Source organism: Gracilinanus agilis, chromosome 2 (assembly GCF_016433145.1).
Source record: "Gracilinanus agilis isolate LMUSP501 chromosome 2, AgileGrace, whole genome shotgun sequence".
NCBI lineage: Eukaryota > Metazoa > Chordata > Mammalia > Didelphimorphia > Didelphidae > Gracilinanus > Gracilinanus agilis.
In genome coordinates this window covers 138,925,669-138,939,538 of record NC_058131.1, presented here as the reverse complement: position 1 = coordinate 138,939,538, position 13,870 = coordinate 138,925,669, and positions in this window count along the sequence as shown.

Here is a 13,870-nt window from a genome sequence, read left to right as displayed (position 1 = left end):
TTTCTTTCTTTCTTTCTTTCTTTCTTTCTTTCTTTCTTTCTTTCTTTCTTTCTTTCTTTTTTTAAACCCTTACCTTCTATCTTGGAATCAATACTATATATTGATTCCAAGACAGAAGAGGGGTAAGGGCTAGGCAATCCTTCCCTTTTTCAAAGTACATCTAGCTCCCTGATTCCAGCATGCTGGCCTCTTAAGATCCAAGAAGGAATGTGGCTGAGTTATCCTGATTCATTTTCCAAAGGAAATTGTGAAAGGCACATGCTGTTAATGGGGCAAGCAGTTTTCTTCCTTGTGTCCAGCTGTGAGCTTTACATATACCTGATTCCTTATGATAATTCCCAATTGTATAGTGCTTTAATACTTAGAAAATTCTTTTCTCACAATAGTCCTGTAAGTTGAATAGCAGGAGCTATTATTATTCCAATTTTATAGCTGAGGAAACATTCAGAAAAGAGAAGGGACATGCCTAAGGTAACTAACTAGCTAGTAAAAGCCAAATCTGGGATTTCGATTTAATTCAACAAGCATCTGTTAAGTGCTTATATTAAGCTAGGTTGCTGGAGATACAAAGAAAAAAAAATCCTGTTTGTTATTTAAAGCCCTTTCCTGTCTACTTCCATCTTCTACAGATTTTTTCTGTAATTCCCTTCTCATATATTCTAGGTTACAGGCAAACTGGCCCACTTGATATTTCTTGTATGTATTATATCATCTCCCATTTCCACACCTTTGCAGAAAAGATCTCCTATTCCAGAAATGCCTTCCCTTTTCCTGGACCTCTCTCTAGAAATCTGTAGCTCCCTTGGAATCTCATCTCAAATGGCACCTCTTAAATGAGGTCTTTCCTGATTCCCCTTATTGTTAGAACTAGCCTATCTTGAATTACTATGTTCATTTTTTATTTTTTTATTTTAATAACAAAATCCCATGTAAGTTTTCCAAAGTTATATGATCCATATTGTCTCTCTCCCTTCTTCCTCCCCCTTCCCCCATCTGACAAGCAACTCAATCTGGGTGATATATGTATTATCATGCAAAATATATTTCTATATTTTCATTTTTATAAGCAAATAATCCTACAAAACCAAAACCCCAAAATATGTACCCAAATAAACAAGTGATAAATAATATGTTTTCATTTGCATTTCTACTCCAACAGTTCTTTCTCTGGAGGTGGATAGCATTGTTTTTTGTAAGTCCTCACAATGGTCCTGGATCATTGTATTGCTGTTGGTAGCATCACATTTGATCGTTCCAGAATATTGCAGTTACTGTGTATAATGTTCTCCTAGTGCTGCTTATTTTACTCTGCATCAGTTCATGTAGGTCTTTCTAAAATCATCCTGTTTATCATTCCTTATTGCACCATAGTATTCCATCACCATCATATATCACAATTTGTTCAACCATTCCCCAGTTGATGGTCATCCCTTTAGTTTCCAATTCTTTGTTGCCGCAAAAAGAGCAGCTATAAATATTTCTGTATGAACAAATCCTCTCCCATTTTTTAAGTCTCTTTGGGATACAAATCCAGTAGTGGTATCACTGGATCAAAAAGTGTGTATTATTTTATAGCCCTTTGGCATAATTCCAAATTGCAGCATGTTTGGATCAATTTATAACTCCACCAGCAATGTGTTAGTGTCCCTGTATTTATTTTTTTATGAATCTTCTACTTAGTTTTCAGTATTTCTCCTCAATAAAACACAGATACCTAGAGGGTAAGAGTTTGGGGGTTTTGTCTTTGTATACCCAAATCGTATCAAAGTCTCTGATACAAGTGCTTAAAAAAATATAAGGGCTTAATAAAAACTTATTGAGTAATATTCTTTCCTGCCTTCAAAGAGTTTGCACTTTACTGGGAAGGATAGAAAATTTGTAAGCTGGTCGAGTAACCATAGGATAATTTGAAGAGAGAGCACACTAACATTTAAAGGGACATGGGAAGTTTCTAATAGGACTGGGCACCTAAGATGCTTCTTGAATGGGACAAAGGTCCTGAGAGACAAGGAGGGAATGTATTCCAAGTATGGATGCAAGCCCAAAGTGTTCTTCCTGCCTCTTGAGTTGTGCTACACCTTGAAGGACATTTTCTTTTGGTTTCTGGCAGCTTCTGTCCTGATTCTCTTTTGTCTTGCCCACAATTCTGAATCTTAAGTTATGACACTGGGGAAATAAATCACTTGATCTTTTGAGACCTGAGTTCTTTAATTCTCAAAAGAAAAGGGTTAGACTTTGTGATCTCTAAAGCCTCTTCAATCTCTACCTCCTGTGTTCCACCTTGAAGCTTGGCATGTGATTCTTCTCACTGCACTGACATCTCAGCTCCCCTTTATGGACCCCCGTCTTTGGACTCAAAGGAACATAGACTTAGGCCTAGGAGAGGCCTTTGAGATGATCTAGTCCAGGCCTCTCATTTTATAGACTTTAAGCTGGTGAAATAGCCTGCTTAGGGTCACCCTGCTGGAGACAGGGCTGTAGCTAACCCTCTCCATCCTTTGCCTTTGTTGCCAAAGCTTTTTCTGTTAACCCATTGAGTTAATCATTTTGTTCTTAGGATGCCTGGAATAAGAAGAGTATTGTCGTGCCAAAAGATAGATATGTTACCATAACTACTAGGGGAAAGTACCTTGCCTCAATCAGACACACTTTTCACCATCTATTTTCTTTGTTTACTTCATACTCTCCTCTCTTCTTTTCCCTTGGTGTGGACTATGGAATCAGACCAATAAATTTCACCTTTGTTCCTACTACCTTTCAGTGGTTTGTGGTTGGGTTTTTTCCCCACTCAGCTTCTTGTGCTAGTGTCAGTACTGCCAACATCAGAGTGGAATTTTCTAACCCATGCCAAAGATGGATCTCATTAATTTTCTCCTCTAAAAGAGTGAAAACATTTCTTTAGAAATTGACCTTTTTACAGATCTGGAATATGATGGTGAAACCCTGCAGGAAAGTTTTATTTATTTGTAAGTAAGCCTTTTAAGAAAACTAGCCTTCACAAATTTTGATAGGCCTGTTAAATTCCCCTAATTTGTTGTACTAGCTAGCATTCAGAAGCTCGGGATTACATAATTTAAGAATTGAAAGGTATATCATTGGACTGTCTGGTCCAATTCATACACCAGAGTCCCCTACTATAACATACCCAGAAAGTGATCATCTAGCCTCTGCTCAAAGACCTCCAGGGAGGGGAAACCGAGCACCTCTTAATGAAATCCACTCCACTCTTGCATAGTTCTGATATAAGGAAGTTTTTCCTGAAAGCATGCTTACATTTGGCTCTTTGAAACTCTGCCCCCCACCCCCTGCTCCTGATTCTGTTCTCTTGGGTCAAACAGAATAAGTCTAGTCCTTCCTTTATATTACAACCCCTCAAATCCTTGAAGGGAACAACCATGTTCCACTTAAGTCTTCTCTTTTTCCAGCTAACCATGCCAACTTCCTTTAACTGATCCTCCTTGTATATCATGGTCTCAAAACCCTTCATCATTTTGATTACTCTCCTCTGTTTACATACCTGTTTATTCAGGTCCTCCTTCAACCACGGTGCCCAGAATTGAGGACAATACTTCCTTCAGATGGGCTTTGAGGAAGGCAGAGTATGGTAGGACCATCACCTTCTGTTAGTGTAGCCCAAACTAGCATTAGCTTTTTCGGCTGCCATCTCACACTGCATATTTATATTGATCTGGCAATCCAGTAAAACACCAAGATCTTTTTCAGGACAACTACTAGCTACCCATGCCTCTCATATCTTGTACTTGTGAATTTGATATTTTTGTAGCCAAGTGAAAGACTTTATTCTTATCCTTAGGGTATTTCATTTGTTTAGATTAAACCCAATTCTCTAGCTTTGCAAGTTCCTTAATAATGAGTGAATAAAGCATTTATTAAATGTTTATTGTGTACAAAATGCTCTACTAAGAATGATTTCGGAAAAAGCTGGAAAGATCTACATGAACTAAAACAGAATAAAATAAACAGATCCAGGAAAACATTGTACACAGTAATAGCAATATTATTGGATGATCAATTGTGAAATCTTGGCAAATCTCGGCAATGCAATGATCTGGGACAATTCTGAAGGATTGGTGATGGGGAATGCTATCCACCTCCAGAGAAAGAACTGTTCAGTTAGATGGATATGGATCAAAGTATGCTAACTTTCACATCAGTGTATTTATGGTTTTATTTGGGGGCTTTGGTTTTGTTAGAGTGTGCTCTTACAACTATGACCACTATGGAAGTGTGTTTTGCATAATAATACGTATAGAGTCCAGGTCAAATTGCTTACCATCTCTGAGTGGGGGCAGGGAAGGAAGAGAAGGAGATGGTTCAGATCTTATAATTTTGGAAAACATATGTTGAAAATTATCAACATGTAATTTGGAAAATAATACATCTTTGAATTTTAAAAATTCAGAATAAAAAACAAAGTCTTCTGCTAAGCTTTGGAGATACAGATAGGAAAAGCCAGTCTGTTTTGCTCTCAACTAGCATATACTCTAATATGTATGAAAGATTTTAACTGCAAATCAGTTGGAAAGGAGTGGCATAGCAGAGGTTAATGCCTTTTCTTTAGAAGGTCATTTCTGTGATATGATAAAATTGTTATCAGTTTCTGATAAGAACCATTTGACACTGGACTGGAAGTATTTGCCATTCCAGAAGCTCTTAAGGTTCAAGGTTCTGAGCAATTTCCGTGAGGGGAGATTGTAGTCAAGGTGATGGTGGTTTGGTCAGCCTGGCTCAAGCTGCAGGGAGCCTTGTTGCTTCGGCTAGACTGGCCTTTTGAGAGCAAGGGCTGTCTTTTGTTTTTCTGTATATCCCCAACTCTTAGTATAGTGCCCGGCATACAGTTGGTGCCTAATAACCAATTGATTGATTGTGGGTTGCAGGCGACTGGCAGTTAATGGGGTAACTGGATTCTTCTCCATAGGAGATAGCTACCCAAACAATGGTTATGAGAGCTGGGCCAACTTTCCATTCCCTCCTTTCTTTAAAATACAACTGCTACAAGGAGGGCTAATCTTATTATACCAAGTCAATAATATGTTACTGTGAATTAGTTTATCTAATTACTTCCCTTATCTTACTGGAGAAACTTTGAGAAAAGGATAATGACAACCATTTTAGGATTAGAGAATGCCATATTAGAAATAGAAGTTCATTTAATTCAACCCACTCATTTTAGAGATGTGGAAACCCAATTTCACAGAAATGACATAACTTCTTGCTTTATGCTTACAGTGCTAGTAAATAATAGTGCCATTGCTAGGTGGCACATTGGATATAACTCTGGTCTTGGAGTCAGAATAGACATGAATTCAAATCCAGCCTTAAATACTTACTAGCTGTATGATCCTGGGTGAATCATTTAACTTGACACAACCTTGGCAACTCTCTCCAACTTTACATTACGAGGAAGGTACCTGCATTAGTAAAAAGAAGTTTCTTTCTTTGAGAATTCACTAGCCCAGCTCTATCTCTGCTTATCTTACTAATGAACTAAATGATCTCTAAATTATCCACATTCTTAAGAAGCCTCCTTTTTGTGCCACTGTGAATCTTCTTTTATGCTGCATTTTCAATACCTTCTAATAAAAGAGGATTTAACTAACAAAGTTTTGAGAAAAGTAGTAAAATTACTAAAGGACTGAAAAAAAGGTCTTCAAGAAAAATTCGGATAACTACTTGCCAAATATTTTATATTCTTGTTCAGGTATACATTGGATTAGATAACCTCTGAGGTTCCTTCCAACTCAATAGTCTGTGTTCTGAAAGGTTGAATGATTTAGAGAGATGCTTAGTTTAGAAAGAATATGAAGGAGTTGAATGACTAATCGTTTTCTTTACATATTTAATATCAGTATTTAGAAGCATGTTTTCCATGTGATTATTGGTCATTATTATTTTGAAAATTATCCATACCCTTGACCATTTTTTTTTTTTGGTGTTCTTTCTATTATAGCTGATTGGCTAGTTGCCACTGGGGAGAAGGTGGTAACAGAAAAGTAGGAGAATGACAACCAGGATCATGTATAGCAGGAACTTCATGTGCCCTGAGTCTATTACAAATGCTGCAAAGTCCTAGCAGGAACCCTTGAATTCTGGTGAATTAGATTATGGCAATATTGGCTACTAACACACTCATTGTAATATTACTGCTTTTAAGAGTCAAAGAAATAGGGTTGAAGGTTGGCCCGAATTGAAATCATCATAAAGATCAACAAATAGTCTTTATTTTCTGGCACCACTAACAGGCTAGATAATCTAATAATGAGAAATAACAACCCCACTGGATTGAAATGCTTCGGTAGTACACTTGTCACTGGCTGTTCAAGTGGACAAACCATGAATAATTATTAGATTGCAGATTTGGATATATTCATTATATTCTAGTATTATATAACCACAAAATTAGAAACAGATCGTACTATTTATATGCAAGGGTTTCATATTGTTATTTTTTTTTGTCAGTAGTACCCTTTGTTCCATATTACACAACATTACTGCTGACTAGTTCAGTACAACCATGAGAAATAACTTCATCCCTATGTCTAGTTTAGAAGAAATAAGAAATGAAATTAGTGTTAATAAAGTTTGAAGAGGGAAAGTTGAAGAACCTGAAGTCACTAAAAAAGTATTTTTAAGTAGCAAAAATACAACAAATAGCAAAAGTAATAGTTGTGTTTCAAATGATTTTTAAAAGAAGATGGGCATTCTTAGCTTAGAATTTTGAAAAGTCCCCTTTGAGTGCAATGATAGTAATCCCACTCATAGAACAATTATACCAAAACTGAGTCATTTTTTTTAAAGTTGACATTTGCCATATTTACTATAACCATCACAAATGAATGAATTTGACAACACATTTGCAAAAAGTATTTTAAAAACATTTCAGAATCTGTACCATATATGCAGCAGATATTGTCAGGTACATCAGGAAAGGCTTCTTTTAGAAGGTGAAACTTTGGCTGGTACTTGAAGGATACCAGGGGAGCTAGGAGGAAGAGATGAGGAAGGAAAGAGTTCTAGGTTTTGAGAACAGCCAGTGAAAATATCTGGAGTCAAGAGATGGAATGTCTTATCTGAAGAAATCAAGTGTCACTGGATCACATCTTACATAGGGGTATGAAGACTGGAAATGTAGGAAGGAGCTGGATTATGGACGGCTTTAAAAGCCAAACAGAAGATATTACATTTGATCCTGGAAGCAATAGAGAATCACTGTAGTTGCCTGAATACAGGAATGACATGGTTAGTCTTTCACTTTAGGAAGACTGATTTGAAAGTTGAGGGAATGGTGGACCAGAGCAGGTAGAGACTTGTAGAAGAAGGGATACTAACCAGCAGGCTATTGTAATAATTCAGTTATGAGGTGATGAGAGCCTTCACCAGAACTGTGGCAGTGTCAGAGGAAAGAAGGGGTTATATACAAGAGATTTCGTGAAGGTAGAAATGACAGAAATGAAAGTAGAAATGACTTGATAGCTAATTAGTTATAAAAGCCCAGATTTAGTGATCCGTGCAGATTGGCAAGGGATCATTAGAAATTGTATGACTTTAGATAAGTCACTTAACCTCATTGTGCCTCCATTTTCTCATCTGTAAAAAAGGGAGGATTGGACTAGATGGCTTTTGAGGTCTCTTCCAAATTTAAATCTATGATTCTATGGACGTATGAATATCACTGCAATTTGTAAAAATTTAGTACCTCTGATATTTAGCAAGCAAATACATAGCAAGAAATAGCTTAATGGCTAGACATACATTAGAAGTTCATTGTCTTTCATGGATTATTGGATGCCAAATACACATCCTACAAATGTCAACCTCAATATGTCCTTGAATATGCAAATAAATCCTAATGGATATAGAGCATTATCAGAAATTGAACTATTGCTTATGACCATCTGGATTTAGCAGTGATAAGTAATATAAGAAAAATGCGGTTAACAGGTATCACCATACCAAATATTCATTATCTCCAAGTTATGTGAAACAAAATACTTTCAAAATATAAAGACCTATCATGGGTAGGACAAGCTAACATAATAAAAATGACCATTCTACCCAAATTAACTTACCTATTTAGTGCCATACCTATCAAACTACCAAAAAGCTTTTTTACTGAATTAGAAAAAACTATAATGAAGTTCATTTGGAAGAACAAAAGATCAAGCATATCAAGGGAAATAGTGAAAAAAACCATGAAGGAAGGTGGCCTAGCAGAACCAGAAATTAAACTATACTATAAAGCAGTGGTCATGGAAACTATATGGTACAGGGTGCAGCTGGGTAGCTCAGTGGATTGAGAGTCAGGCCTAGAGACAGGAGGTCCTGGGTTCAAACCCGGCCTCAGCCACTTCCCAGCTGTGTGACCCTGGGCAAGTCACTTGACCCCCATTGCCCACCCTTACCAATCTTCCATCTATAAGACAATACACCGAAGTAAAGGGTTTAAAAAAAATTGGATAATAAATATGCCTGATATCAAAAAAAAAAAAGTAAATGTAACAAAATTATCAAGATTAAGTAGGACCTTAAATAAAGAAATATGAGGGAATACTTTTAATCCACCCCTATATATAGCTGAAGGTCCAGAGGTGTTACACACTGTTTGTTTTCAGGCTTTTTTAATGTATCGGTTGAGCTGATTTTGCCTCCTTTCTAAAACATGATATTAGTTATGTGGTATGGTTCTCTGGAAGAAGAGAGAAAGGTGTGGAGGAATATTTGGGATAACTGTGGTGACATTAATAAAAACTTGTGAAAAATATTATGCTTTAAGGTGAAATGGGGTTTTTTTTTGAGGCATTAGAGAGATAGAAAGACACAGATAGAGACAGACAGACAGATAGATAGATAGATAGATAGATAGATAGATAGATAGATAGATAGATAGATAGAAAGAAAGAACATTAATTAAATGCTTAGTATGTGCCAGACAGCCATGTTGAATGTTAGGGATACAAATAGAAGCAATTAGGATAGTATCTTCACTCAAAGAAAAAGGGGAAGAAAACACATGGTTAGGAAATGCTGGTCTGGAAGTGACATAGTTTGGCGAAAGATAAGACTATAAAATTCAGCTTCCAGAATCTGTGGTGGTTCCAGGGATGTAATATAAAGTTCCAGTGGTGGAAAGGTAGATGAGGATGATGGCTGGACTGTAAGCAATATGGTTTGGAAATAGCCTGGAAGTGCTGTGGAAGCCTGGTTCCATGCAGAATAAGATGCCAGCTCATTTAGCCGAGATGGGTAAACCTAGAATCTAGAGATTTTGACCAGAAGTAAGCCTGGCCAACTTTATTAGATTAAATAGGATGAGGCTTTAATTGCAATTTAACTGTATCTCTCTATGGAACATAAGAACATACTAAATGAATATGACTTAAGATATTTCTTTGGTGGCTCAAGGGGAATTCTTTGGGTCTGGTCTATGCATTGAGGACCTGATCAATGCATTTTCATTAAGTGCTAGGTGGGAAATAATTTATTTGGGTCAGGTTATTTTAGATTTGAGCTGGAACCTATCAACTGAACCTATGAAAAGGACCAAAGTTGAGCAAAGAAGGGAGACAACTTAAGGGATTTGGGTATTGACAGAACCAGAGCTAAGAAAACTGAATAAATAGACTAGAGTCTTTGGATGACAGTAATATAGTAGAAAATGAGTATCTGCACAGTTTCTCCCTACTGGTCACATCACTTTTCCCCAGGAGACCTACTTAATACCATTGTTTAGACTTACAGTCCTATGTTAATGGTTTGGGGCATTTCTGAAAAGAAGCTTATTACTTGGGGTGGCTATAAAAACACAACTTCCTCACTGGATCTTCACTGAAGTAAAAAATGACTCAATATGAAAAAAGTTTATCAATCAGTTAGTAAGTACTTTTGGACAAATGTGGATTGAAATATTTTTTACTTTGTTTCCTCCATGAATTTTTTCTCTAGTGTAAGTGATATGTCTTCTTCCACAACATGATGAATATAGAAATATACATCATATGATAACATGTACAACCTATACATCATATTACTTGCTGCCTTGGGGAGGGGAAGGGTTGGGAAGGGAGGGATAGAGAGACCGTGGATCACAAAATGTCCAAAAACAACTTAAAAATTGTATGAGCATGTAAAAAATTAAATAAAAAACAATTAAGTATTTTTGAAGCACAATTTTTTTGTCCAACAACATTCAAGTAGATATGGGAGATTTTTTAAGTTGTAAGATCCTTGTCCTCAAGGCTCTTAGGACTTAATTGAGGGAGGCTAGTTTAATAGGCATGAAATGATAAGAGAACAATTAAGAACAAAAAGTTGTAAAGATTACATCTTTGCCAGCTATTGAGGAGAGATATCAATTTGGAATGGAGAAGATAAAGCTTCCAGGGGGCAGTTAGATTTTGATGGGTGTTGAAAGTGAGGGAGGACTTCCAGGTGGAGTGATTTAAGACAAGAAAAACTTTGGCACATGTATGGTGAGTGAATGGATTGGAGAAGAAAAATGAATTTGGAGCAATGGGGCAGAAGAGTTTGGATTTTATTCCACAGGCTACAAGGAGTTACCACAAATTCTTCACTCACCCCTAAATATAATGAAGGACCATGCCTTGATCATTTTTCCTCCACAATATCTTTTCTAACTATAAGTTCAATCCCTCCTAAATTCTCACCTTGATCGTTATAATAGCCTCATTACTGGTCTTCCTGCTTTCAAGCCCACTTCATCTCTAAGTCATCCTACAGAGGGGTCAAATTCATCTTCCTAAAGCACAGGTCTAATCATGTCACTCTCTTATGAGTGGCTTCAGTGGCTTCCTATGCCCTATAGGATAAAATAATAATAAGATTTGCTTGCATTTATAAAGAGCTTTAAGGCTGGTAAAGCATTTTACAAATATTATCTCTTTTGATCCTTACAACCCTGTGAGGTAAGTGCTATTATTATCACCATTTTATAAAGGAAGAAATGAGGAAGACAGAAATCTAGTTTCTTGCTCAGGATCACACAGTTAGCAAGGGCCTGAATCTAGCTTTTAACTTGGATTTTCCTGACTCCATGTCCCTATCTAAATTGTGTCTCCTATAAAATAGAGTTTAGCATTTAAAACCCTTCCTGGTTTGGCACCTTTCCAGACTTAATTTATATTACTTATTGTTATTTCATGAATTCAGTCTGATCTAGCCTTTGTCTCTCATCCCTGTAATGTCCTTCCTTGCCTCACTTACTCTTCTTCAAATCATTAGCTTACTATAAGGTGAAACTCCAGTGCTTCCTTCTAAAGCTTTTTTTTTTTTTCTGACCCTTTAGTTATTAGTTCATTCTCTCTTAAAATTATCTTACATTTATTTATTTATCTTGTATTCTCCCCAGGAAAATGTTTCTTTTCTTCCTTTCTTTCTTTCTTTCTTTCCTTCTTTCTTTCTTTCTTTCTTTCTTTCTTTCTTTCTTTCTTTCTTTCTTTCTTTCTTTCTTTCTTTCTTTCTTTCTTTCTTTCTTTCCCTTATCTTCTGTCTTAGAATTTATACTAAGTATTGGTTCCACTGCAGAACATCCATAAGAGCAAGGCAACTGGGCCTAAGTGATTTGCCTGGATAGTGTCTGAGGTCACATTTGAATTCAGGACCTTCCCATCTGGAGGGGAGGTTCTCTATTCACTGAGACCCTTGCTGCCAAAGAATGTAAGTGTATTGAAGACTTAAGTGATTGTAGAATTAAGTTGGATTGTTGAAGAGAGCAGAAGCTAGGGGAAATTACTTTGTTAATGATAGACAGGAGAGATTGGAGAGGAAGAAATTTTTAGAAGAGACTCTGCTAGGAAGCTCTATTGAAACAATCAAGATGTAAGATTGTGAGACCAATAGTTCTCAGACATTTTGGCCTCATAAATATTATTTATTTATGTGCATTTTTTCTTTTTAAATTTTGTGTTCTAGATTCTCACTCTTCCACTTACCAACTGAGAAGGTAAACAATATATCAATTATATATGGGAAATCATGCAAAGCATATTTCCATATTGGCCATATCATAAAAAAAGTGAGAAAATTATACTTCAATTTGCACTTAAGAATTCATCAGTTCTCTCTCTGGAGGTAAATAGCATTTTTCATCATGAATCCTTGGAATTCTTGATCATTGCATTGATCAGAATAGACAAGTCTCTCATGGTTGATCATCATTACTCTATTGCAATTACTGTGTACAATAATCTCCTGGCTCTTCTCATTTCACTTTGCTTCAGGTCATATGGATCTTGCTATGTTTTTCTGAAACCATTTCTGTTGTCATTTCCCACAACAGAAGTACTACTTCATCACAATCACACACCACAACTTATTCAGCCATTCCATTCCCCAACTGATAAGCAACCACTTCATTTCCTATTCTTTGCTACCACAAAAAGAGCTGTTATAAATATTCTTGAACATATAGGTCCTTTTCCTTTGTAGTATAGACCTAGTAATGGTATTGCTGGATTAAAGGGAATGCAAAGTTTTATAACTTTTGGTGAGGTTCCAGATTGTTCTCCAGAATGGCTAGAAGAATTCACTACTCCACCAATAATTCATTAATATACCTACCCATCTTCCCCCACTTTCTCTAACATGTGCCATTTCTGAGAGGTGCAAGGTGGTACTTTGGAATTATTTCAATTTGCCTTTTTCTAAACAATAGTGATTTAGAGCATTTTTTCATATGACTATATATATGACTTTGATTTCTTTTTCTGAAAACTACCTGTTCATATCCTTTGACCATTTATCAATTGGGGAATGGCTATTTTTATAAATTTTACTCGGTTGCTTATGTTTTTAAGAAATGAAGCTTTTATCAGAGAAGTTTGCTATAAGGTTTTTTATATTACTTATTGTCTATAATAACTTTTCTAGCAAAATGTAGTTTCCCTGATTATCTCTTTTAATTTGGTCTATTTTTGCTTTTATTTTGTTTGAGATCATGATTACTACTCTTGCCTTTTTTACTTCAGCTGAAGCATGACTTTGTTATAGCCCTTTAATTTTGTGTATGTCTTTCTATTTCAAATGTGTCACCTGTACACAACACATTGATGGATTCTGGTTTCTAATCTATTCTGCTATATGCTACTGTTTTATAGGTGAGCCCATTCCCTTCACATTCACAATTATGATTACCATGAACTTCCCTCTATTTTCTTTCTTTCTTTCTTTTTTATCCTTTTCCTCCAGAAATATTTGTTTTGGTTTTGACCACTGCCCCCTTAATCTGCCTTCCCTTCTATCACTAAGCTTGTCCCACTCCCATCTCACTTATTCCTTTCCCCCTTCCTATCTATTGGGTAAGATAGATTTCTATACCAAAATGAATATATATTATATATATATACATATATATATAAATACTTTTTCCCTCTTTAAACCAAATCTTATGAGAGTGAAGGTTCAAGTGTTGTGCCACCTCTTCCTTTTCCCCTCCAGTATAAAAGCACTTCCTTGTGTGCCTCTTTTATGTGAGAAAAATGTCTCTATTCTACCTCTCCCTTCCCCCATCTCCCAGTGCATCCCTTTTTCTCATTCCTTAATTCTTTTAGATCAGTGATGGGCAACCTTTTTAAAGAGGGGGCCAAACAATTTGGAATTATGCCCAAAGAGCAATAAAAGAATGCCTGCCCTTTGATCCAGCCATACCATTACTGGGTTTGTACCCCAAAGAGATCATAGATAAACAGACTTGTACAAAAATATTTATAGCTATACTCTTTATGGTGGCAAAAAACTGGAAAATGAGGGTATGTCCTTCAATTGGGGAATGGCTGAACAAATTGTGGTATATGCTGGTGATGGAATACTATTGTGCTAAAAGGAATAATAAACT